The 27,528-nt window shown below is 44.9% G+C and overlaps 1 protein-coding gene across 1 annotated transcript in view; it reads left to right on the forward strand.

Annotated features, from left to right (window-relative positions):
* The window catches only part of VPS13B (vacuolar protein sorting 13 homolog B), a 2,198,633-nt gene that overhangs the window by 1,664,675 nt on the left and 506,430 nt on the right, over positions 1 to 27,528 (forward strand).

Raw genomic sequence — 27,528 nt, forward strand, 5'->3', positions numbered from 1 at the left:
TAATTGTAACATCTTGGCAACACACAGATATATATTTTTGTTCCAATTACTTTTTAATTTGATGAGGGAGAGAGAAAATATGGATCGCAAATAAAATCTAAGAAAAGTTGCAAGCATGAAACAATTATTTCACACAAATTTTCTTTGATTTGCTCTTAGTTTTACATACCAAAAAGTAATAGTGAATGCTGAAATCTAGATACAGGCTTAGAAACTTAACAGGGGCACCCAGGCCTGTTGACCCCCCCCCCCCCCCCCCACAAGATGCAAACTGGGAGCCCATAAGGCAAGGATTACAAAAATACAGGTGTGCAGGAGTCATATTTCGACTTGGTATATGTATGGCTGCAGCGTTATTACAATAACAAGTAATACTACATAGGTACTAGATTCTGAGCCTCAAATTTTGTTCCTCCCAATCCTCTCCTCCACCCTTGCTGGGGGTCCTACACCAGCTCTAAATCCAGATCTGATTACCAAGGTCATCAAGACTGCTAGGACAGCTCTGTGAGGGCCGTCCTAGCAGCCCAATTGCCAAGGCCTGCCATGAATCGCAAGGCTTTGTACCAGCTTTAGCTGAAACTCGAAGATGACATCTCATCACCCAAGCCACGAAAACCTGCTTACCCCCTACCACCATTTCTTTCTTCTAGAGTCTCAGATACACTGTGACAATTATTTGACCTAAAAACAACATGAAAATATCTAATTCTAACATCAAACAACTGACTCACTGAATCCAGAATCTGAATGGGGAGGGAGGGAAGGAGAATGTCTCCTAGCTGGGAGATGCCAATTCAAAAATGGAGATAGATGAGCTCCTCTCCCCTTTAACTCACTATGTGCCCATTCTTATACTGCTCAATCCTCAGTTCTAGGCAGTTTACAAATATACATCCATGAATCTCTTAACAACACACATCATAATACATATGACAAAAATATAAAAAACAGATAAAATAAATACAAAATTAAAACAGATAAAATTCAAAATGTATTCACCATGCATTTTTCTTCTCCTACAGAGGGATACAAAATAGTGAGAAAATGACTCACATCACCTCTTGATTCATACCAAATTCATCAACTTATTTTATTCGAAGTAAAGAAAAAGTAAAGTAAAGAAAACTCCACCACAAACGTGTCTGGGGGGAAAGGGGAAATTGGATTCAGGGTCAGCCAATGCTGGGCCTTGACTTTTACGGTCTGGGGTACTGATACAAGGACGTTAGGTAAAAAGCAAAGGACTGCTTCTAGATCCAAGTCCAAAAGCAAAGCACGTTCAAACAGCATTTTCTGACTTATCAAGAAATGTGCTCATGCTGTAAAAATGTTGCTAACAGTAATTTTGTTATGGATTTGACATTTGCTTGGTTTTGATTGTAAATATTTATACCCTTACAATAAGGCATGAGGTAATCTGCATGATGCGGCAGTTACTACCATAAGAAACTTGCTGGGCAGATTGGATGGTCCATTTGTTCTTTTTCTGCCATCATTACTGTTACTATATATGTTACTATGATTGTCAGGATATCCACAATAAATATGCATGGGATATATTTGCATACAGTAGAAACAGTACATGCAAATATACATTATGCATATTCAATGTGGATATCCTGAAAACAAGACCTGTTTGTGGCAGTCCCGAACCAGAGTTGCATATCTCTGATCTAAAGGCATGTGAATCAGTGCTTATGGGGAAAAATAAATCAAGAGAAATAAAGGCTATAAAGTCACAGATGTAAACCATTGCACCTGTAAGGAGCTGTAATAAATAGATCCTCTCTGGAAGTGACTTCTGATACTGAAGACAATAACTCATGTATAGAAAAGTATTGTTAATGAAAAGATTTGAATAGCTTATATACAAGAGAAAGTAAAATATGGCACTAACAAAAATCAAGTGAATATGGGAAAAAAGAAGAAAGAGAAATGGTCAAAGCTTCTTACCAGTGTACTGGTTTAAGCCAAATATAAATGAGCAATGGTAGAAATGCTACGGCTTTTCAACGTGATAATCTGATGGAGAAAAATGTTTTAATCAAAAAAATAATGGTAAAAGGAGTCATCCAAAAGAAAGCACCTAATCCAGAGGCTACAACAATGCTCAGGGCTTTTTACATAGTTCTAGTCCTCTAATCCTTCACTCATACATTCATATTTCTGGCCCTAGGCATTATTGTAGCCTCTGGATTAGATGCTCTAAATGCCAAGGAGAGGATGCGCATGCTGAACTAACAGGAACCTACCGGTGTATATGATAGAGAATGACAATGCTGAAGAATTGCCTATTTTGCAACATTTTTGTAGACTTAGTAATGCTCCAGAGACTTTTGTAAAAAAAAAGTGTCCTACATGTATGCATGGAGCCATGATGGCCCCCCAACCCCGCTTCTGGGGGTGGGGAGACAAGACACAACTCTTGTACCACTTACCAGGAGTTGGTGTTCATGTTGTCAGAGCACGAGGAGACGACTGTAGTCCACTGGGACTTAGGGAGGTCGATGTTAAAAAACAAACAAACAAACATTTAGACTGATAACTCTCAAGTTTTTTGTCTAAATAGAAATGTGGCGTATTCAGCCATAGTAATTATCTGGCTATAATTTAGCCAGATAAAAAAGGGGTGTTTCAGGGGCATAACATGGAGGTATTGATTTATCTGGCTATCCTAACTGATTAGCCATATTTATTTATTTATTTATTTAGGGCTTTTTTTATACCGACACTAATGATACCAACCATATCGTATCGGTTTACAATAAACAGCGGTGCAATAACATTAACATCAACGTGAACAATAGGCGAAGAGAGAAAAAGTGAATAAAAGTTACAATAAAACAGGGGCACTTGAACTGGGAGGAGGAAAAGCCAGAGTCATGGCTAACATAGAAATAAATAATATCTAGTCTCAGAAATAAATAATATCTTGTCATATACTTAGGACTATAATAATCACTTGTACTCAGGACTGAATATTATCAAATATATAAATAATATCCTGTACTCAGGGCTGTAGAATATCAAATGTTCCTGACTAAATAGTATTAGTTTATAAAACTCAGGACTGATTAATATAACGTCAGAAGCCATGTCAGGGATGGGGAACGTCGACTGGTGGACCAAGGCGAGTTATAGCAGTTGGGGTGGTCATAGATCAGGGAAGGCTTGTAGAAATAGCCAAGTCTTGAGTTTCTTCTGAATGTCTGCGTGCAAGGTTCTTGTCTAAGGTCTGGGGACATGTTATTCCAGATGGTTGGCACTGCTGTCGAGAAGGCTTGATCTTTGGTGGATGAGAGGTGTGTGAATTTGGCTGGGGGGGTGTGTAGCGAACCTTTGCATGCTTCTCTGATGGGTCTGGAAGAGAAGTGTAGCGTGAGTGGGTAGTGTAAATCGAAGGGTGTTCTGTTGTAGATAGCTTTATGGATGATGGTGAGACACTTGTGTAGAATTCTGAAGTTTACTGGGAGCCAATGTAGGTTTTTCAGGATAGGTGTGATGTGGTCTCTTCTATTGGAGTTTGTTAAAATTCTGGCGGCCGAATTTTGTAGCATCTGAAGCGGTTTGGTGGAGGAAGCGGGAAGGCCTAGCAGAATGGAATTGCAGTAATCTAATCTGGAGAATATAATGGCCTGGAGTACCGATCTGAAGTCTTGAAAATACAGTAGCGGTTTGAGTCTTTTTAGTACCTGAAGTTTGAAGAAGCAGTCTTTGGTTGTGTTGGTGATGAACTTTTTTAGATTTAGCTGTTTATCAATTATAACTCCGAGGTCTCTTGCTTGGTTGACCAGGGTGTTGGTGTGACTTGAATGTAGGCTATCTTTGTGGTTGAGAGATATAAGGAGCATTTTCTGTCTTGGACTTTAGACCTGTTCTGAGCAAATCTAAACTTTAACAAATAAATAAATGGACTAGCTTACCATCCCCTCCCTCCCCCCTAAAATATCGAATAAATGTCCTGTCAGGCCATTCCGTCTGCACCCCCCAAATCATTAAAATATAATCAAGACACACCCATCCCAGTGTTTTTAAAATTGCACAATCAGGCTGCCTTTTCACTTCTGTCCCACCCACCTTAACTGCAAGGATTTACAAGATCCTGGCATCCCCATTCCCTTGACCCTCCTGATAACCCCAATACCTTACTTTTGATTGATGGAAGCAAGCAACCCTTTGCCCTGCTCCCATTGCCTCCAAGCTGCTCTAAGGGGCCGATGCAATATGGTGTGCTGAGCTGAGCGCACTCTTAATGTGCAGTTAGACGCGGATAGAATAGGTGCTAATCAATCCCCTAATGCAATAAGGGGATTAGTGCCTATTCAACGCGCGTCTAACGCGGAGTGAATGTAATAGCGCTCTTTACATGCAAATGCATGTGAATGAGGCTATTAGGCATTCATGCCCGATGCAAAAAGAAAAATGTGCATCTCTGATGCACATTTCACTACCATCTATTAATGCCTGCCAGGAGCAGGCATTAATAGATGTGCACATTGAAAAAAATAAGAAAAAGAAAAGAAATAAAGGAAAAAAAATTTGACGATTAGGCCCATCACAAAAACTGACGCCGAGTTTAACGGCGTCCGTTTTCATGGCTGTCCGCCACTAAGGAAAACCGACACTGATAAACCCAGCGTTGGTTTTCGTGATCGCTAAAACTACTGTATATTGAAAAACGGTACTGCAACGTTTGTCCTTTGTACCTCAGTTTGATCTCTTTCTGCTGAAAAAGCGTGAAGCAAATAAATGTTGATGATCTGCAAAAGGACAAACGTTTCCCAATATTTCTTCTGCAATATTGTTTAAAAAAATGTTGAAAAGAACCAATTCCTGTGGCATCCCACTAGTAATGCCCCTCTCTTCAGAGTGAATTCCATTTATCACTACGCTATGGGCCAGATTTTATAACATGCACGCCGGCGTAGATTTGTTCACGCAACCCGGCGCGAACAAATCTACGCCCGATTTTCTAACATGCGCACGCTGCCGCGTGCATGTTATAAAATCCAGGGTCGGCGCACGCAGGGGAGTGCACAATTGTGCAATCTGCGCATGCCGAGCAGCCTGCCTCGGAAGGAACTTTCCTTCCACCCACCCCCCCCCAGCACCTTCCCCTCCTTTCCCCTATCTAACCCATCCCTAACTAACCCCCCCCCTTGACCTTTATTGAAGAAGTTACGTCTGCCTCCGGGCAGGTGTAACTTGCACGCGCCGGCTCTCCATCCCCCGGCCCAGTGGCAGTTCCGGAGGCCTCGTTCTCGCCCCCGGGCCGGGCCCCACCCCTGGAACGCCCATTTTTTTCAAGCCCCGGGACTTACGTGCACCACCGAGCCTATGCAAGATAGCCTTGGCGTGCGCAGGGGGAGGTTTTCGGGGGTTGCGCACATATCTTACGTGTATCTTACGTGCGCAACCCTTTGAAAATCTACCCCTATGTATCTTCCCACTCAACCCAGTCAGTCACTTTAGGGCCCATACCAAAGGCTTTCGGTTTATTTATAATTCACCTATGCGGAATCATGTCGAAGGCCTTACTGAAATCCATGTGCATTATATCTAACGCTTTCCCCTGATCCAATAAATTGATCAGATTTGTCACAGAAAACCTACTTCCAGTAAAACTTTGATAGCTTGGATCTTGTAATCCATTAGCTTCCATAAACAGCATTATCCTCCGTTTTGGTAGTGATTCCATTAATTTATTCACTACAGAGATCAGACTAACTGACACACAGTTCCTAGCCTCCTCAGAACTTCCACTTTTATGAAATGGAACAACATCTGTTTGTCTCCTGTCCTTCGTGACTACTCTCAACTTTAAAGAAGTATTTATTTATTTATTTATTTATTTATTTATTTAGACATTTTTATATACCGGCATTAGTTGTGGACATCATGTCTGTTTACAATAAACAGGTTAAGCTTGGAAATTACATTTTAACAGGGAAGTCAAACTGGGAGAGGGGATAGTGAAAGATAGCTGAGAAAAGATAGGATAACAAAACATGGTTCCTCAAGATGAGGAAAGGGAGTATAACAAAATATAGTTCCTCAATATGAGGAAAGGAGTAGAAGTATTGTGGTCTACTTTGGCACGCAGGGATAGCTTTTTATTCTGGGTAGGCTTGGTTGAATAACCATGTTTTTAATTTCTTTTTGAAGTTGTTCATACATGGTTCAAGGCGTATGTCAGGCGGTAGCGTGTTCCAATGAGTAGGACCTGCAATCGAAAGGGCACGATCGCGTGTGGAGGAGAGATGGGCTGTTTTCAGGGAGGGCACAAGTAGGGTGCCTGAGTTGGCTGTTCTGGTGGGTCGATTGGCCTTAGGAGTTGTAAATGGGAAATCTAAGCAGTTGGAGTTGTGAGTGTGAATTGCTTTGTGGATTATGGTGAGGGTTTTGTAGATAATGCGTGATGCTATGGGGAGCCAGTGTAAGTCTCTGAGGATAGGGGTGATGTGATCATATTTGTGGGAGTTTGCAATGAGCCTTGCTGCCGCAAGTTGCAACATTTGAAGAGGTTTAATGGTAGAGTGGGGGAGCCCTATGAGTAAAGCATTGCAGTAGTCTATTTTGGATGTGATGGTGGCCTGGATAACAGTACGGAAATCTTGGGTGTGTAAGAGAGGTCTGAGTTTTTTAAGCACATTAAGTTTGAAAAAGCAGGCTTTGAGTATGGAGTTTACGTAGTTCTTCATACTTAATTGGTGGTCAAGGATAACTCCAAGGTCTCTCACAAAGGGTTGTGTTGAGGGAAGGTTGAGTTTGGTAGTATTAGACGGGAGGGGGGAAGAGGATGAGTGGGGGGAGATGAGCAGAATCTCAGTTTTGTTCGTATTGAGGGCAAGATGGAGGTTAGAGAGGAGGGAGTTAATAGCTGTGAGGCATTTCTCCCAATGTTCTAGGGCATCAGAGATAGAGTTCTGTATAGGGATGACGATCTGGACGTCATCAGCGTAAAGGTAGAACTTAAGTTTGAGGTCAGAGAGGAGGTGGCATAGAGGGGTGATGTAGATGTTGAAGAGGGTGGAAGAGAGTGAAGAGCCTTGGGGGACTCCCTGCTGGAGGGGCTGTGGGGTGGATGTGGAGTTCCCGATTTTAACAGAGAACTTTCTGTTAGAGAGGAAGTATTTAAACCAGGCAAGAGCCAGATTCGAGATGCCAATGTTTTCCAGGCGTGTTAGTAGGTGATGGTGGCTGATGAAATGTCGAGGAGGGCAAGGAGGTAGCTGTGGCCTTGACCCATGCCTCGGAGGAGATGGTCAGAAAGGGAGAGGAGGAGGGATTCAGTGTTAAAGTGTTTCCGGAATCCAAATTGTGCTGGGTGGAGGATCAGATGTTCTTCAAGATAATCCATGAGTTGTGAAGTTGACAACTCTTTCCAATAGTTTGGCAATGAAGGGGAGGTTGGAGATTGGGCGGAAGTTAGAAGGATCTTTAGGGTCAAGTGAAGGTTTCTTGAGGAGAGGTCTGACTACTGCGTGCTTGAGTGAATCTGGGACAGATCCATGTGCAATAGAGCAGTTGATGATGTCTGCTATGGCTTTGACTATTGCGTCAGGAACAGCTAGTAATGCTTTGGAAGGTATAAGGTCTTCAGGATGGGAAGAAGGTTTGATCTTTTTGAGGATAGAATGGATTTCTACGGTGGAGGTAAAGTCAAGAGCGGGCATAGCTGGTTGGGTGGGGGTGGGAGGAGCAGGCAAGATGGGTGAGGGACTGTTCAAAGAGGGGGGGAATCTCTTTAGGAGGGTTGCGATTTTGTTGAAGAAGTAGTTGGCCAGTTCCTCGCATTTGGCAGAGGCATCATGGTCAGGAATAGTGGGAGGGATAGGGGTGGTGAGACTTGAGACATATGAGAATAGTACATTGGGATTGAATCTGAGGTCGTGGATTTTTTTAGCATAATAATCTCGTTTATGTTTTTGGGTGGAGATTCTGTAGCTGTGGAGAGCTGATTTGAAGATGGCGGAGTTTTGAGGGGTCTGGTCTTTGCGCCATTGTCTCTCCTTTTGCCTTAAAGTCGTTTTTAGGCTTCTAAGTTCTGGAGTGTACCATGGGTTGGAAGGTTTAGGTGAGCTTCTTATAACTTTTTTGGCGAATGGGCAGAGTTTATTGGCGATGTCGCCTGTGAGGTTGTTCCAGGATGCAAGTGCTGTATCCGGATCTGAGCAATTTAGGTTGGATAGTGACGTGGCCAGTGCATTCACTAGGTCAGTGCTAGGGGAGAATTTTCTGAATGTTATGGTTTTACTGTTGTTGCTGGGTGGAGGGGTGTTGATAGAGAAAAGACCTTCTATCAGGAAGTGGTCAGACCATGGTATAGGGGTGGAAGTAGGTTGGTTGGTGGCTCGGATAGCGGAGTTGATAAACATTAAGTCTACGGTGTGTCCGGCTTTGTGTGTGGGCGATGTTATGATTTGCCGGAATCCTAAAGCATATAAGGATTGTAGTAAGGATTCACAAGAAGCAGTTTGAGGGAGGGAGTCCACATGGAGGTTAAAATCTCCAAGGATAAAGGAGGGGATGTCAGTATTGAAAAGATAAGCCAGTGGAACTGCAAGAACTTCTCGCAATTTCCCTTAAAACCCTCAGATGTATCCCATCTCTCCCCATTGATTTATCTACTTTTAGTGCAGCTAGCTCCTCAAAGTTTTTGGAAAATTGAGTTTTACTTCACTTCCAGACCAGTTTGTGTCTGTTTTCTGTGGTCCTACTCCTGACCCTTCCTCAGAGAACACTGAACATAAATATTTGTTAAGCAATTCTGATTTTAACTCGTCAGCCTTTACATATTCCTCACTTTCATCTCTGAGTCTCTCCGTGTCTCCTCCTATCACTAATGTATTTAAAAAAATAAAAGTCTTGTCCGTATATGCTATTTTTTCTACCATTTGCATACATAGGTTTGCCTGCCTACTTTCCCAGCTTTTTTTTAGCTTTTCCAGATATTGTTGTCTGCCTTCCTCTTTCCGGCTTTCTTGTAGTTAGTATATGAATGCTAACCTTTTCAGTTACTTCTTTACAAATATGTGCCATGTTTGTATATCTTATTGCTAGGTATCCTCCCTATACTGTGAAATCAATATCTACCAATGTATATCAATAGAGTTTGTACTGTTCAATTCCCAATTTACATGTTCTTTATGTTCCCTATCACCTCCTTGTATATGTACTGCAATTCACATCCTTTTCTAGGAAAAAGGTGGAATATCAAATGGAAATTTTAAAAATCATAACTTCACTTTTGGGATCAACAGGGGGTGATGCTAAAATGAAAAAGTCTGTTCCATCCTGACTCTGTTTTGATTCCATTGTCCCCATAACACTCTTTTTTAACCATTTTGGCATGAAGCTGGTATTTTAAGAAGCCAGATTGAACTGTATTGTTATGACCATGATACATCTCATTGCTCAGCTGTAAACTTCAGATTCATTTTCACCAGTTTAAATCATAAAAGGGTCTCTTCACTTTGCTTTCAGATATCATACTTTAAAACCAGGACTGCATGAATATACCACTATAATTTTCTCAGGCTTTTGCCCTTATAGTACTCTATATAGTAGCATAGTAAATAACTGCAGATAAAGACTGGTTGGCCATTTTGCTCCTTTGTTGTCATTTCTGTCTTTCTTCCACATTGGGCAGATAAGCATATAAATTCTCATACTTCACCAGCCCCTCCCATGTTTTTAACCTGATCTCTCAATCCTGTACCTACCATTGTCCTTTATTGCTTTCCCAAGCATGTTTAAACTACATTATAGTGCAGTGCCTCAACTCCCCTTGCTGGTAGGCTATTCTAGACCTTGTTGTCTTTTTTTGTTTCTACTTAGGATTAATACTCACCCCTCCCTCCCCTCCACATACAAACAAACATACATACACACACACATGTCTCTTTTCCCCAGCTTTTGTAATAATCCATACAGCCACCAAAGTTAATAGGCTCTTCCACAGAACATCCAGCCACCCTGTGTTTGTTGATATTAGGATTATGTACATGACCGCGCTGCAGGCTACGCCAGCTTTCTTGGAAGTATGATCCAATCATAAAACTGGTGTTAAGGTTGTAACCATGGCTGCTTCTTTCAGGTTACCCCAACCTTTTGCAAACCTGATGTTAGGATTGTAACCATGGCCACCATATGCATGTTATCCCAGCTTTTTTTTTTTTTTTTAAGTCTGATGCAACTATAAGATCACTCTGCCCATTGGCTTGTGTTCTTCCATTTAGTCCTCTAAATTTTCATATGACTGAGCAAACTCTCAATCCTCCTTCCTCATTTTTTTTTTATCGTCATTGCGCTTTCTTTCTTTTTCAGGCATGTTTAAATTCTATCACAGTTTTGGTTGCCACTCTGTTGGAAGTCTATTGCAGACATCTGTCACCCTCTCAGAAAAAAAAATTAAAATAAAGCATTTTTTTTCATGTTTCCTCTGATATGCACAACTAGAATTGGAGATCAAGTAGCATCTACAGTATTGCAGTAGGAAGTGAGAATGAACAGATGAAATGGGCCTTACAATAATGATGTCCCTGCATGCTCTATGTTTCTAAGTATTACTTAACCATTGGCTTTAGTCTTACTGTTTTCTGACTGTTATGGTTTGGCACATTATAGACAGTGAAAAACGAGCATAATGGATTCATTTTACACATAGCTAAGAAATAGGGAATTAAAAATTTCAATATGCAGCTTGTTACACAAGGCCTCTTGTAAAAGTTCATAAATTATACAATACCCAGAACAAATGAAGTAAACCGTACTGTATGAAATGATTAGGTTTGGATTCAGAGATAGCATGGCGAGTATGAAAATTCAAATAGGCTCTTTTGGAAGCAGTATAGATTCTCCATTACTCTTTCAGCAAGGTATAACAACTCTGAATGTCTGCGTTGAAAGCTATGTGTTTGTTTCTTGTTGTCATAGGAATTTTGTAATCTATGCTGATTTAGCATGTTTAGCAAAGCACCCTTTCAATGAATACATACCATGACCCTTATCCCCACTTATAACATTTTTTCATGATTTTTTTCCATTGTTCTAATATTTATTCTTCTGGGAATGGTGCATCATTATTTCTTATTTTCTTAACTCTTAAAAATTTGGCACAATATAGCTTAGTTTATTTTGTGCCAATAAACTGCAAACTACTACTGCCCCATTCTTATATCTTCCTGCATACTGTACTATTTAGAGTACAGAACAGTAAACTTGTAAATCCAGGTTCATTTCACTTATCTATCATTCACTGTATGATCTTGTATTACCTTTCCCTTATCCACCCTCCCATAATACCCTCTCTTACCTTCCCCAGCTTCCTTAATCTCATATTATTTATATTTTCTTTATTTTTCTTTAGCCTTATATTTTTATACAGTAGAGTATCATTATGGGTAATGGCAATTCTCACAGGACAAGCAGGATGGTAGTCCTCACATATGGGTGACATCACAGGATGGAGCCCAATCACGGAAAACTTCTGTCAAAGTTTCCAGAACTTTGACTAGCCCCTACTGGGCATGCCCAGCATGGCACTAACCCTGCAGCCAGCAGGGGTCCCCCTTCAGTCTTCTTTTTTTCGTGTAGCAGTAGCCTCGCGGTTAAGGAGCTCTGCAGAGATTCCTGACAGGAATTTTCCTCACGGAATTACTAAAAGTTAATTTGTCCCACAGGGGTCCCTCCTCTAACTTTTTCAAGCCGCAGTACTCCGGTAAGTTTTTACCTGTTTTTCCGTCGATTACTCTCGAGTTTGGCCTTCGCGGCCTACTGGCCGTCGACCGTATCGTGGCTTAATTTTTTTCCATGGCCATGGCGTCGGGGTTCCATTGGTGCCCGGACTGTAGTCGCACCATGTCCATCACAGACCCCTATAAAGTCTGTGTAATGTGTCTTGGATGAGAGCACGATGTCTTGACCTGCACTAAATGTGCCCTAATGACAGCAAAAGGTCGCAAGGCCAGAATGGAGAAGATGGAACTTCTCTTCCGTGCTCAAACCCCGACTCTGTCCATCGCATCGACGTCGTCAGAACCGGCACCGTCAACTTTGCCAGCATCGTCCACCGGTTGGTGACCGTCCGGCATTGACGACATCTCGGCCTTAGACACTCTCTACTCCCCCTCAGGACCGAGGGGATCATAGAGACAAACATCGCCACTGGCATAGAAAGTCTCGGACCATCGAGGGAGCGAAATCATCGACCTTGCCATCGTCCGAGCTGCCGTTGAAGAAACCCCGTCCAGAAAAGGCACCGACCTTATCGGCAACCAGGTCACCGAGGCAACCCTCCCCCGATTTGGCATCGGGAGCCGCGGCTCCACCTTTAACGGTGATCCCTCCAGCTATGCCTCTGCCTCCTTCTTCTCTTCTGGAGCCGGGGCTGCTTGCTTCAGGTCTCCGAGAAGAACTGGACCGGATGATTCAGGAGGCCATCGACAAGGCGTTGCAACGACTCCAGGTTCCTCCGGCACTGACACCGGTACCGATTGTGGAACCGATCACCGACCCAATACCGGCAGCGTTGGCACCGCTGCTCTCCAGGATGGAAGCACTCATAGCCGCTTTTCCACCAACAGACCCTGAGTCAACAATGGCACCGGTGCCCTCCCCGCTCACTCTGTCATTGGGAGGAGAAACACCATTTCGCATCCCTCCTTTGGGAGTTCTACCTCAGCCATCGATTCCGATACGTCCATCGCCACTGAGCCATCCATCGATGCCCTCGATGCCTGCGCCAGTGCCTTTGATGCCTTCATCGGTGCCTCCAATTATTCCTTCGATTCCTTCGGAGCCTAGACCAGGACCTTCAGGTATCCCACCATCCCGTCCCCCTCTACATCCTAGAGGGGCAGGTGCTGATCCCTATGATACTGGACAGATGATTCCTCACCAGACACCGATGATTTGATTTCACCACCTTCACCCACTGAAAGTAGAAAGTGTTCTCCAGAGGACCCTTCCTTTATAAATTTTGTGAAGGAAATGTCTATATTGGTTCCCTTCCAATTACAGACTGAACAGGCTGATAGACATCAGATGATGGAGTTGCTCCAATTCCTGGATGCTCACAAGGTAATCACCTCCATCCCTATCCACCAGGTTCTTCTGGATCTCCTGAAGAAGAACTGGGAACATCCTGGCTCCATTCCACAGAAAAGCTGACACTACCTATTTGGTGCAGTCAACTCTGGGCTTTAATAAACCACAATTGGATCACCAATCTGTAGTGGTAGAATCTGCACAGAAGAGAGCAAAGAGGTCAAAGCCTCACACTTCTTTTCCCCCTGGCAAGGAACAGAAGTTTCTAGATGCCATTGGTCGCTGTGTCTTCCAAGGATCAGTGCTCATCTCCCGAATTGCTGCTTATCAGCTCTATATGAGGAACCATACTATACATTCCATTGTAAGGCTGCTCTCCACATCCAGTTCCACCTCAAAAAACGTACCCATTTAAAATCATAGATTTTGTTTGTCTTCATGGAACTTCATCCTAAATATATTTACTCCAGCTCAGATCAGGAAAAGGTCCAGCTATACTCCCTTTTGCCTGCCTAGGGCCCGTTGTCTTCTGTGGGAGAAGAAAACTTATTTTTAATTCTATATTTAATTAAAATATTTAATTAAAATATTTAATTCTATATTTAATTCAAATATTTAATTCAAAAAAATATTTCAGGTTAATATTGTAAGAAAATCCTGTTTAGAGCTACTTCTGTCTCGAATCCTGTTTAGAGCCATTTAAATAGCTAGACTGAACTGAACCAAACTGTGAGTGGAGGTGTGGTCTTGGGCAAATGTGATATTTCTGGTTTTCAGAGTTTGGTAGTGATGAGGGGGTCACAAAAGGGGGAACAAATTGAGCAATTTTCACATAGGAAATACATGAGGGGAAATTCAAAAGCTCAGAACTGCATATCTATTGGGCTGATCTGAAGAAACTTAGTATCTGGACAGATGACATGAGGAACCTTAATTATATGGAATGAAAGTTACAGTTTGGAAGTGATTGTAGGGAGCACAGGAGGGGGACAAAGTTAGTCTTTAAAAAAAAATACATGGAAGGGTTAAACTGCAGTTAACTAGAATGTCACACTTTCTACTTGTTTCCATGTGTGTGTGTGCTGGAATTTTTCCATTGATTCCTATGGAGCTAGAATCTTTTTCAAAAAGCATGCAAATGAGACAATTTATATGATAGACATGTGGGCATGCAAGTTTTACTTCTTACCTTTTGATTACAATGACTTCATGACCTGATATGGATTCCCTGTCCCTTTATTTTTCTTCAATAGGGGACTAAGGTCACGTGAGCAACTTGGCATGTCTGACATGAGATAATGAGGCTCATGCATATGGAAATAAGGCTCATGTCTTGGAACAGAGGAGCCTAGAAATCATTAACTGTATGCCAAATGTGGTCCCATTTGTCCTCTCCTGCAGCCTCTGCTTCAGTTTTGAATTAAAAATGTTTTTATTTGCTGGCCTACCAAAATAGCTATTCACGTCACCCTTCTTTCTGGCCCCAAAATGGGTGACTCAGCCCCTGCTTGGTAAAACCCACATAACTGAATTTGAGGAGTACAATAGAGTGTCGGGTGCCCATTTTTTAACACGATATGTACTTGACTTAATTGGGTTAGAAAAGAATCGTATTAAGGAGAGTTGCATTTTTAAATCCTCTAAAGGTATTGCCTGTTTGTTACCTCCTTCTTTTTCTAACATTTTATGTGTTTACCAATGTCATAAAGGTACAGCTTCTATATATGAAGACAAAAAGCTCAACAACTTTTCAAAAATGAAACAAATGGGAAAGGAAAGGTGAATTTTAAAAGCCCGGCACATGCATCATTCTTAGGATGTGCGAATATGTCGGGCTTGCGCGTTCCAAGCAGATTTTAAAAGCTACGGAGATACGTGCATATCTCCCGAAGGGCGCTCATTTCAGAAGTTTTCAGAAACAGGTGTGCTCTGGGCAGGGCCTGGGCATGTACCTGAGATGTGCACGTAAATAGTTATGCTCCCCAGCATACATTGAGGTTCCCTGTTGCTTAACATTACTTCTGTTATGTCTGACGTGAAGTGACAAAATAAAGAAAACTAGGCAGATCAACAGGGTTTTAAGGGTCAGAGCTAATTGGCAGGAAGGAAGGCTAATAAACTAGAGGGGTTTATCAGACCTATCTCTTAACTGGGCAAACTGGTAACAAACTGTTTTTAGTAGAAATGGTCGCATTGCTTGCCCCTTTTAAAATCCCTCCACTTATGTGGTAGAAACGTTATTTGCGTGCACAGGCACATGCCCATTTAAAATTGGGCTTGCACATGTGCACAGCCAGCCTATTTTATAACGTGCACATATGCACATGAATGTTATAAAATGACCACATCCCTGGGCACGGGCCAACACATGTGCACGCATGTGCTCCCGCGCTCTGGTTTTAAAATTCACCTTTTAGTTTGCAGATGACTACCAAATACAACACCCAGTGTTCTTGAATAGGATAAGCTGTTTGCCCTACAACATGGTTAGAACACCAACTGCACAATAAGAGTTTCCATTCAAATGAGCCATGTGTCAATAGCAACACTATCATTAAAATCAAAACAAAAAATAACATGAAAAGTTTTCAGAGTAAAAAAAAAAAAAGGAACTATTTAGAAAGAGAAATATTACTTCTTGCCAAAATGCTGCAATCACTTTAGTTTCAAGAGCTATTATAATAAAAACTGTTGGTTGCCAAGGATTAAAAGGGATAAAGACATACACAGTGTTGTTTACAATTATTTGTAGCCAAAAATGAAGACATTTTTGACATTTGAGCAGAGAAAGACCAGTGACTAAACCTGTAGCCTTGAATGACTATTGAAGGATTTAGAAAAGCATCAGCAAAAAAAAATTGTAAAACAAACATCTTTCTCTGTTTTAGACTAGGGGATTTTCATTTTTCTGTATTGTATTTAATTTGTTTTCTTCATTCAATAGGAAAAGTCAATATTTGTAGTGGTTTAATATAATTTGTAATTTAGTGGTCAGCAACTAATTAGACATTCTATCATTACTTTTAGGGACTAGTAAATAAAACACTAAGAGGTGAATTTAAAAAACCCAGTACGCGCACCAAAATTGGGAGAAGTGCAGCAAGTTTTAATAGCCACCTACATGTGCATGCATCTCCCAATGTGCAAATATCTCACTCTGCTTCTAAAAAGGGCATTGTGTGGGCATTCTGGGATGGGCCAAGAAATGTGCACGCAGATACTTAAACGCCTGGAAACGTGCTAGGGTCCAGTGCCGCGTAACTTTACCTCTGCTATGGAGGAGGTGTAAATAAAAAAAGAACAGCTATCACTGAGGAGTTTAAAGGGTCTGGGGCAGCTGGGGGGAGTGCAGGCGACCTTTTAGATCGTGCTCATTGAAAGAATTATTTCCTAATGCCCCTTTTTACATATCTGAGTGGTGGATTTATCAAAATGTGGTAAGTAACGCATGCGATAGCAAAAGGGGTGTGTTTTATGCTAATATAGCATTTATCGCAATTTGCGCTAATTACCTGTGCGAAGAGCTAAGTTAGCGCAAAATGTGATACCCTTTTCCGATTCTGCGATAAGTGCCACACCTGTTGTATTTCCTTCGTTCAACCACCAGGGGACCATTGTTAATGGTCCTAGACACACGGAGAGAGAGAGAGCGAGAGGTGGGGTTTAGATAAGAGTGTAGGGGGTTAGGGGCCACTTTGACATTCTACGTGACACCTACGAACGGAACAGTGGTCTCTTGTGAAGATTTGCTGGCCTTCGGAGTGAGGAAACTCACTCCAAGATGAGATTTGGGCAATGTTCTCTCAACCTAGTTTGATGGATTCTCTACCTGGGTAACATCAAGTTAAGTTTTGGGCAATGTTCTCTCAACCTAGTTTGATGGACTCTCTACCTGGGTAACATCAAGCTAAGTTTTGGGCAATGTTCTCTCAACCTAGTTTGATGGACTCTCTACCTGGGTAACATCAAGCTAAGTTGAGAGAACATTGCCCAAATCTCATCTTTGGGTGAGTTTCCTCACTCCGAAGGCCAGCAAATCTTCACAAGAGACCACTGTTCTGTTCGTAGGTGTCACGTAGAATGTCAAAGTGGCCCCTAACCCCCTACACTCTTAACTAAACCCCACCTCGAGTTACTAGGTGGGCCTACCACAGGGATACAAATACCTACCTAGGGGCCATGACATTATGGCCAGTCTCTCTCTCTGTCTCTCTCTCTCTTGACCCATCAATTCACCTGAAATAGGACTTACAGGAGACATCGCAAATGGCGATGAAACATTACCTCACGGTCACAGCAGCTATCGCACAGCCTAACGCAATTCAAAGAGGTGTAGTTAAAATCAGCGTTACGGCTGTGCAATAGCTCTTCGCAGACAGGCTAACCCAGCCCACTCTCCGCCCCTAACTCCTCCTATTTTCTGAATTTGCATCGCACCATACGATATGGTGTGATCGCATGCGTTAAACACGTTTTCGCATGCGTTAAGGGCATATCGCATTTTCGCATGCGATAAGCCCTTAAAGCATGCGAAAACGCCTTATCGCATTTTGATAAATGACCCCCTTAGTTAACTAGACCCAAATATGGTATAAATATGGTATAAAAACATTTGCAAGAAATTAAAAGTATATGAAAAAATGTTCCACTTGTGGAACGTTGGTACCTAAAAGGTTAAACCTGGAGGGTTTGGAGTACCTAGCTCTACACTAGGCAAATGATGGATGAACTGATGAAACTGGTCATGACATGGATGTGCATCAGTTATAAAATTCCCCCATTTGCGCAGCTCATACCCAGATGTGTACGACTGTGTGCACCTAGTTGCAAAATAGGGCGCACAAATACACATGCCCATGCATATGTTATAAAATAGCCATGTCCCTGGGCGCGTGCCAACACACATGCATTCGTGTGCCCCTTTGAAAGTTACTGTCCCTATTTCTTATTATTATAACTATGTGAAAATTTGTAAATTCTTAAAATTTAAATTATTGACTCTATAGACAGATGTGGCTTACTAGGGAAGAGTTGTAGCAGTGGGAAGTCTAACCTTACAAATCTGTTAGGTTTTTTAAAGGTGAAAAGAAACGTGAATAAATGCGAGCCAGTTGATTTAATGTTTGAATTTTCAGAAGGCATTTGACAAAGTTCCCCATGAGAGTCTCCTCAGAAATCTAAAAAGTCATGGGACAAAAGGCAGTGTTCTATTGTGAATTGGTAACTGGTTAAAAGCCAGGTACATAGAGTAGGACTAAATGGTCAGTTTTTTAAATGGAGAAGGATCAATAGTGGAAAGTCATGAGGATCTGTACTGGGACCCATGTAGTTTAACATACTCAGAGTTGATCTGGAAAAGGGAATAATAAGTGAATTGATCAAATTTCCAGATGACACAAAAGTATTCAAAGTTTTTAAAAAAATAAAAATTAAAAAATATATATATTAAAAAGTAGCAGATTATGAGGAACTGTAGAAGGACCTGGTTAAACTAGGAGACTGGGCATCTGAATGACAGATGAAATTTAATGTGGAAAAGTGCAAAGCGATGCATATAGGGAAAAATAATCCCAACTATAGGTATGCTGGGTTACTGGATATTTATATTCCACTTTTCAGCACTTCAAAGTAGATTAGATTCAGCTACTGTAGGTATTTTCCCTATCCCCAGAGGGGCTTACAATCTAGGACCTGATTCATCAAAGCATTTTCCCATACACACAGAAAAGCCTGAGGCACCAGTGACCTGCCCAAAATCTCAAGGAGCAGCAGTGGGATTTCTTTCCTGGTTTCCCAGGTTTGTAGCCCACTGTCCTAACTACTAGGCTACCCCTCCATTCCACTTCTGTATTGTGAGTCACTGGCCAAGAAAAGGACCTTGGATTCCTTATGAACAATACATTGAAATCTTCTGCTCACTGTGCAACAGCAGTTAGAAAAACAAATAGAATGTAAGGAATGATCCAAAAAGGAATGAGACTAAAACAAAGACTATCATATTTCCTCTCTATATCGAGCCATGGGGCAACTGCACCTTCAGTATTGTGTGCAATCATGGTTGCCCCTACTCAAAAAAGACACAGTAGAACTAGAAGAGGTGTAGAAAAGGGCAACAGAAAGTGAATTAAATGGCTCCTATATGATGAGAGGCTACTCAGGCTAGGGCTCTTGAGCTCGGAATAAAGATGACAGAGAGGGGACATAATCTATATAAATAAAAATGTAAATGTTCGTTTGTTCAAAATCTTAAATCTCCGAAAGCTCTTCACCTATTGCTTTGAAATTTTGACACAGCGTTGCATTCAAATACGCGTGTTTTTATATACCTATATTATATAGATGTCACACCTGTGACAGGTAAAAACATGCTTTTTTGGAAAAACAGCGCCATCTGTTGGACGTACAAGCAACACACGCTATCTACAATATAAATGGGCTCTGACCACGGACCGCAAATGCGCAGTAGAGAGCAGCTGTACCGCGCATGTGCGAACCATTGAGCTCTGCACTATGTGCTGGGTGTCACAGAGGGGAGGAGGAAAGGGCAGACAAGTCGCCGCTCCGAGAAATGGCTCAGCCCGTTCCTCCCCCGCTGGGGAAGGGGGGAGGGAGTAGGGACTGCTGGACAGTTACACACAGGAGGAGGAAAGGGTAGAAGAGTCGCCGAGCCAGTCCGTCCACCACTGGGCAAGGGGGGGAGGGAGTTGGGACGGCCGGAGTAGCGCAAATGCAGTAGAAAGCGGCTGTGAAGAGATCACCAGCAGTTGCAGCCTGCAGCAGCCAAAGCACAAAGAACTGAACAGAGAACAGCTCGCCCTCCTCCCCCGCCCCCTGAGTCCCACAGAAAAGGAGAAGCCAAGTAAATATCCCGCAACTGCGGGGGGGGGGGGGGGGAGGTTTGAGGGGGAAGGCAGTGCTGTCAGCCCGCCCATGGGTCTCAGCCACCACGGGAAGAGTTTACATGGGCATCGCTCCACCTCCAGCAAAGCACCGTGACGAAAGTGAAAGCCAGAGCCCTGTTCCCTCCTCCCTCTCAAGCCCATGATTGGATTTCTTAAAGGCACAGGTCTGCCACAAAGAGCAAAGTAAGCTAGGCAATGTGTCCCAAATCTGTTGCAGTGCCTGCCACCTGCCCTTTGTGAGGGGGGGACGGGACACTGAGTTTTCCTCTCTCTCCCAGACACAACTGGCATGGGAACTTTGCGAGCTCTTGCGAGTGCAGAGCAAAGACTTAAGTGGGGAGGGGACAAAAATCCCGCCCGTTTTAACTGTGTGAGAGAGAAGTGTGGTAATGTGCGCTGAAGGTGAGTGTGAATGCCAGAGAGAGAGGGAGACTACGTGAGGGATTGTGTATGTGTGTGAGAGGGATTGGTTGTGCATGGTGAGGGACAGAGGGAGAGTGTATGTGCAAGAGAGAGAGAGAGAGGAAGCCTATGTAGGGGGCTGTATGAGAGAGAGATTCTCTACCCCCCCCAGCTCTCCACTTATAGGTTACAGTGGAAGAGGTTGAGTGTAGAGGGGAATGGGAGAGCAAAGGAGTTGGGGCCTGTAAGGATAAGAGTGAAAGGGGTCTGAGCCTGTCCCTCCGCCACCGGGGAAGGGGGGAGGAAGTTGGGATGGCAGGACCATTACGCCTCGCGAGATCTCCCTCGGCCACCACTACAGCTCCTACCACCGCCGCCGCCGCCTCTGGACCTTTGTGGTGCTGGGGGGGGGGGGGGGGGAGAACGGAGCAGAGCAAAGACGTAGGAGGAGAGGGGACAAAAAACTCACCCATTTTAACAGGCTTAACGGCTTGGACTAAATATTTTATGATTCCATTTCAATGTTTCTGATTGCATTGTTAAATTGAATTTTCATAGATTTCAATTTATTTTCATTTTGATTTAATTATTTCGTGTGACATTGCATTGGAATTGAGCTGTGTCGTTTACCATACCGTTCATTTAGTGAGTATAATTTGTTTTTTCTTTTTTTCATTCTTTTTCATTTCTAGAATTATGCAGTTTACATCTAGACACTGATTGCTTCTCACATGGACAATTATATGTTGCGTGTTCTAGAGTCGGTAAACCAGACAATCTCTGTATCTGCACAGTCAATGGAACAATAAAAAATATTGTATACCCACAAGCATTGTGAAATTAACCATATTCGAAACGTGTGCTTTCTCTTTTCTTTCTTTTCCATTTAACCAGACTGAGCCACAGCAACGCGTGGCCGGGTACAGCTAGTAGTTTATAAAATCATGAGTGGGGTGGAATTGGTAATAAGTATGGTTAAAAAGTACTAAAACAAGGGGACACTCCATGAAATTAATAACCAGCAGATTTAAAATAAATTGTAAAAGTACCTTTTCGTTCAATCATGCCGTGGAATCTGTTGCCAGAAGATGTGATAAAGACAACTGGAATAGCAGATTTTGTAAGAGGTGTGGAGAAATTCCTAGAGAAAAATCCATTGAACATTATCCAAGTAGACTAAGTAATGCCATTCCTATCTCTAGGAATAAGTAACAAGAAATCAATCTCTTTTTGGGATCTACTGGCTACATGTGATTTGGATTGGCTACTGTCAGAGACAGGATGCTGGGCTCAATGGACCTTGGTGTGACCTAACATGGCATATCTTATGTTCTGAACTCAATATAATGCCACAAGACGACAAACACTACCACTGAAAAAAAGAAAAAGTCGCCTTGAACAACAGTTTAAGCACTTTATATACTTATATTATATTTAGAAAATACTTTTATTAGCAAAATGTCCAATATCTAAATCTGCAAATAAAAACATTTGAAAAAATGTTTTTTGAAAAAAATGTTTTTGAAATGGGTTGTGGTTTCATATTTTGTACATTATAAATTGGCAACCCGCCATTTCCTGTCGTGTAGCCAGATGGACTCAGAACAAGTGGGTATAGTGTGCTCGTGCTAGCAGTTGGAGACGGATCTGACGTCAGCACGGTACATATACCCCCACAGGAAGTGAAGCTCTTCAGTAATTTCCGTCTCCAAAGCAGTTTGAAGAGCCTGCACGCTCGCTGAGCGTGTTTCCAATCTACTTTCTATTTTCTACTTCTACTTACTAAACTTCTACAGAACATCGAGCCCCGCACTCCTGCGGTGATACCATTCGGTCCCTCCCCCAGTTGAGTTTCCCAAGGTGATTTCCGTGATCCCTCGGAGGTTTGGGCCTCGGTCCGGTGGCCGAATCGCAGCAGGGACCAAGCCCCCAAGCAGGAAAGGCTTGGGTTGAGCTAAGAGGCACCTCGGTCCCGGTGTGGACTTGGGAGGCAGCGAGTGCATTCCTCAAGCGCGGCGGTGAAGGTATTTGCCCTCTCCCCCCGCAGCCGGAGACCGCCCGGGTTTCAGCCGGGAAGCGCTGAGGATCAGGTAAGGCGCACAACTTTTACTTTGGTCTCCGAAGTTCGAGGATCGGCAGCATTGCCTGTATGCGGCACGCCACGGAGGTCGCCATTTTGTTGGCCCTGTTCAGGTATTGAGCGCCCATGATAGGCGCCTGTATCGTATTGAGCGCATATTGTGTTTAGCGTATATTGCTGACCGCATATTATTGGGCGCATATTGTGTTTAGCGTATATTGCTGACCGCATATTATTGAGCGCTTATTGTATTTAGCGTATATTGCTGACCGCATATTATTGAGCGCATATTGTATTAAGTGTATATAGCTGCTGCTTACTATTGAGCGCATATTGTATTAAGCGTATATAGCTGTCGCATATTGTTGAGCGCATATTATATTTAGCGCATATTATATTAAGCGCCTGTTGTATTAAGCGCCTATTGCTGCCGTATATTATTTAGCGCAATGGAACAATCGAATGCCTCGGTGTCCCTGGCGGCGGCGCCTCCTGACTCCGGCGTGAAAGCTCTCGGCCTCTGCTCAGCATGCCAGCTCAGAGCCACGCACAGCGAGGAGCCAGACTCGCTTTGTGCCCAATGTGAGGAGGCAGTGGGAGCCTCGGGCCAGGACCAGTCTCAACCGAGGTTTGTTGACAGTTCCCCAGGGGCCACCCCGGATCTCGCAGGCAGTCTCGAACAACCTGGAATCCCGGGGGATCTGGTACCCCGACGGCCTGAGACCACCTCCATTTCCAGGGTGGATCTCTTTAAGGGGATCCATGCCTTTGTACAGATGCAATCAGTTTCCCGTCCAGGCCCTGCTGTTACCGTGCCTGCTGCTCCTGTTGCTGCTCCAGCGGACCCTGCCCCTGGACCTTCGCGCCCTTATCGTGGGCAAGCACACCCGCCTCCGGGCAGTCCGGTTCAGGCGGACCCTGATGTCTCGGAGACTGAATCAGAACCCTCCGAGGAGGGGGAACTTCCCTCGGAGATGGAGCCATATCGAACCATGAGGCGGTTCTTTCCCAAGGAAGATCTCTCCGACCTAATATCTCAGTGCCTGGCGGAGTTGGATATTTCAGGGCCCAGCACTACGGTGCCATCTACACAGAACCCTCTGCTGGAAGGTCTTCGTCCTACAGCCCGCCATTTTCCCTTCTTGCAAGCCGCACAGCAATTGATAGATCTGGAATGGGCTGCACCAGCGGCCTCATTCAAAGGGGGGCGGGGCCTGATAGGCATGTACCCCCTGGATCCGGCTACCAAGGAGATGCTGCCGTGCCCTCAGGTGGACGCCTTGGTTAACGCGGTGGTCAAGCGCACCACCATTCCAGTTGAGGGGGGGCGGCCCTCAAGGAACCTCACGACCGGAGACTGGACGCCATCCTGATACAGACATTTGAGGTGGCAGCCCTGTCTTTGCGAATTGCAACCTGCTGCACAGTGGTGACGCGTTCCTGTTTGTCACAGGTCAGGAACAATGCTCCGGCGGCAGACATGGAGTCCGCTCTCTCGTTCCTCACGGATGCTGCATCCAACCTCGTCCGTACAACAGCCAAGGGGATCTCATCTTCTGTGGCTGCCAGGAGGCAGCTCTGGATACGGAATTGGGCAGCGGATGCTCCTTCGAAGACACGCCTCACCAGAATGCCCTTTAGGGGTTCTTTTCTGTTCGGCAGCGACCTTTATAAACTGGTCAGCACATGGGGTGCCTCTCCTATACCTCGACTGCCGGAAGACAGGTTCAATAGGAACCAGCGCGCCTTTCCTAGGCCTTCCAGAGGCAGAAGCTCCCAACGCTTCATTCCATATAGGGGTCGCTATCAGGCACCCCGACCTCAGGCCAGGAACCAGTCCTTTCGGCCCAAGCAGCAGAAGAGGTGAGCCAGCTCGGGTTCAGGCCCGGCCGCGCCTCCCAGTGAGATTCAGCCGATCCATCTGGGGGACGGGGCCATAGGGGGCAGGTTAACCCTCTTCTACCCCAGATGGGTCGAGATTACGTCGGACCAGTGGGTCCTCGCCATCATCCGAGAGGGTTACTTTCTGGACTTCCATCATCTACCTCCGGACAGGTTTGTGGAATCTTCGTGTCCGATCCACAAGAAGGCAGCATTGGAAGCTACCTTGGCGAGGCTCCTGTCCTTGAAAGCCATAATCCCGGTGCCTGCACGGGAAATGAATTCTGGGCATTATTCCATTTATTTCATGGTACCCAAGAAAGAGGGCACTTTCCGGCCCGTATTGGACCTCAAGTCAGTCAATCGATACTTACGGGTCCCAAGGTTTCGCATGGAAACTCTGCGCTCAGTCAAGAACGCGGTACAGCCAGGAGAATTCCTCACGGCCTTGGATTTATCAGAAGCCTACCTGCATATCCCGATTCACCCGGACCATCAGCGCTACCTACGCTTCAAGGTGCTGGGACGCCACTTCCAGTTCCGGGCGTTGCCCTTCGGGCTGGCCACGTCACCGCGGACCTTCATCAAGGTGATTGTAGTGGTAGCAGCGGCGCTCAGACGGGAAGGAATCCTTGTCCATCCCTACCTAGACGATTGGCTGATCAGGGCGAAATCGAGAGAGGAGAGCCATCGGGCAACCAACAGAGTGATCGCCCTTCTGGAAAGCCTGGGATGGGTAGTCAACCTAAACAAGAGTTGCCTACAGCCTTCCCAATCTCTGGAATATCTGGGAGTCCAGTTTGACACCCAGGCAGACACAGTCAGTCTCACCACCAAGAGAAGATTAAAACTTCAGACGCGTCTTCGGTCCTTGATGGGAGCCAGTTGGCCCACGGCTTGGGATTACCTGCAGGTTCTCTGTCTCATGGCATCCACCCTGGAAGTGGTACCCTGGGCAAGGGCCCATATGAGACCTCTACAACGCTCCCTGCTCTCTCGATGGAGCCCCCGCTTCCGGCATTACTCCATGCATCTACCTCTACCGGCCAGAGTGCGGACTCAGCTACGGTGGTGGTTGCAGTCCAACCACACGAGCAGGGGATCAAGGATGTCCTCCCCCACATGGACTCTGCTCACCACAGCTGCCAGCCTGAGCGGATGGGGAGCACACTGCGAAGAACTCACCGCACAAGGGCGGTGGAGCAGGGAAGAGTCGGGGTGGAACATCAACCGACTAGAGGCACGGGCAGTCCGGTTAGCCTGCCTGCGATTTGCTCACAGACTGAGGAACAGAGCAGTCAGAGTGATGTCAGACAACGCCACCATGGTGGCATACATCAACCGACAGGGCGGAACCAGAAGCCAACAGGTGTCCCTTGAGATAGCCCCGCTGATGGCTTGGGCAGAGGCGAATCTTAAGGACATCTCCGCGGTCCACATTGCCGGAAGGGACAACACCACGGCAGACTTCCTCAGCAGAGAAAGTCTAAATCCGGGGGAATGGCAGCTGTCTCCCACAGCCTTCCAGATGATTGTGGATCACTGGGGGATTCTGGACATGTCCAATGCTCAAGTACCCAGATACTTCAGCCGCAAGCGAGATCTGTTCTCTCAAGGGATCGACGCCCTGGTTCAGCCATGGCCTCCAGGGGCCCTGCTATACGCCTTTCCTCCGTGGCCCCTGCTGGGCACCCTTAGCCACAAGATTCAGAAGTACCAGGGCCTAGTTCTTCTAGTGGCACCAGACTGGCCAAGAAGACCCTGGTACGCGGACATGAGAAGACTACTGGCAGGGGAGCCCCTTCCCCTGCCTCCGCTCAGGGACCTGCTACGTCAAGGTCCCATCCTTCACGAGGATACGGCTCAATTCTCTCTTACGGTCTGGCCATTGAGAGTGCTAGACTGAAGAAAAGAGGTTACTCGGAGCCAGTGATAGATACACTCCTCCGAGCTCGCAAGTTTTCCACATCCCTCACCTACGTAAGGATCTGGAGAGTGTTTGAAGCCTGGTGCGACACTCATGGCACCAATCCACATGCGACTACTATCCCTATTGTTTTGGATTTCCTGCAGGATGGACTTCAGAAGGGTCTCTCCCTCAGCTCCATCAAGGTTCAGGTGGCTGCGCTGTCTTGCTATGGTCCCAGGAGGGATGGCAAGACCATTGCCACGCATCCAGATGTTTCTCGCTTCCTGAAAGGAGTCAAGCACATTCGTCCGCCACTGAAGTGGCCAGTGCCTTTGTGGAACCTCGCGGGATCCACCTTCAGACCCCTTCGGGGCCTGTCTCTCCGTTCTCTCACTTTGAAGATGGTGTTCTTGCTGGCTGTATGTTCAGCACGCCGCATCTCAGAGCTACAAGCACTGTCCTGCCGTGATCCATTTCTCAGAATCACTCATGAGGCTATCCATCTTCGCACGGTTCCGTCCTTCTTGCCTAAGGTAGTCTCACAATTTCACCTTAACCAGACCATATCCTTGCCAACTACGGCAGGCCTGAAGAAATCAGAAGAAGGGCGTTTGCTGCGCCATCTCGACATTGGCAGATTGCTGCCCAGATATCTGGAAATGACAGGAACAGTACGAAAGACTGACCATCTGTTCGTCCTTCACTGCGGGAAGAAACAAGGTGAAGCGGCCTCTCGGCCCACCATCGCACGCTGGATTAAAGAAGTCATCAGAGCGGCCTACGTAGAGGCCGGGAAGTCACCGCCTCTACAAGTCAAAGCCCATTCTACAAGAGCCCAAGCAGCATCTTGGGCGGAATCTAGGATGCTGTCGCCTGCAGAAATATGTAAAGTGGCGACATGGTCCTCCCTCCATACCTTCTCCAGGTTTTACCGTCTGGATGTCCAGGCCAGGGAGGATACAGCATTTGTGAGGGCAGTCTTACACGGTCCTCAGGCAGCCTCCCGCCCAGTCCGGGAGTAAAGCTTTTGTACATCCCACTTGTTCTGAGTCCATCTGGCTACACGACAGGAAATGTGGAGATTACTTACCTGATAATCTCGTTTTCCTTAGTGTAGACAGATGGACTCAGCATCCCGCCCAGCTGCCTGTAGTCATTGGTTTCACCGATTCAAGGTAAGCCTTATCACTTCTTACATGAGTGCGTCCACTCTGCCAGGTGTCGACGCCTTCCGGTTGGGAATGCTGGCGGTCTCCAGCTACTATCAATCGGTCAGGAGAATCCTGTTTTCACTATTTTTC

Source organism: Rhinatrema bivittatum, chromosome 2, assembly GCF_901001135.1.
Source record: "Rhinatrema bivittatum chromosome 2, aRhiBiv1.1, whole genome shotgun sequence".
NCBI lineage: Eukaryota > Metazoa > Chordata > Amphibia > Gymnophiona > Rhinatrematidae > Rhinatrema > Rhinatrema bivittatum.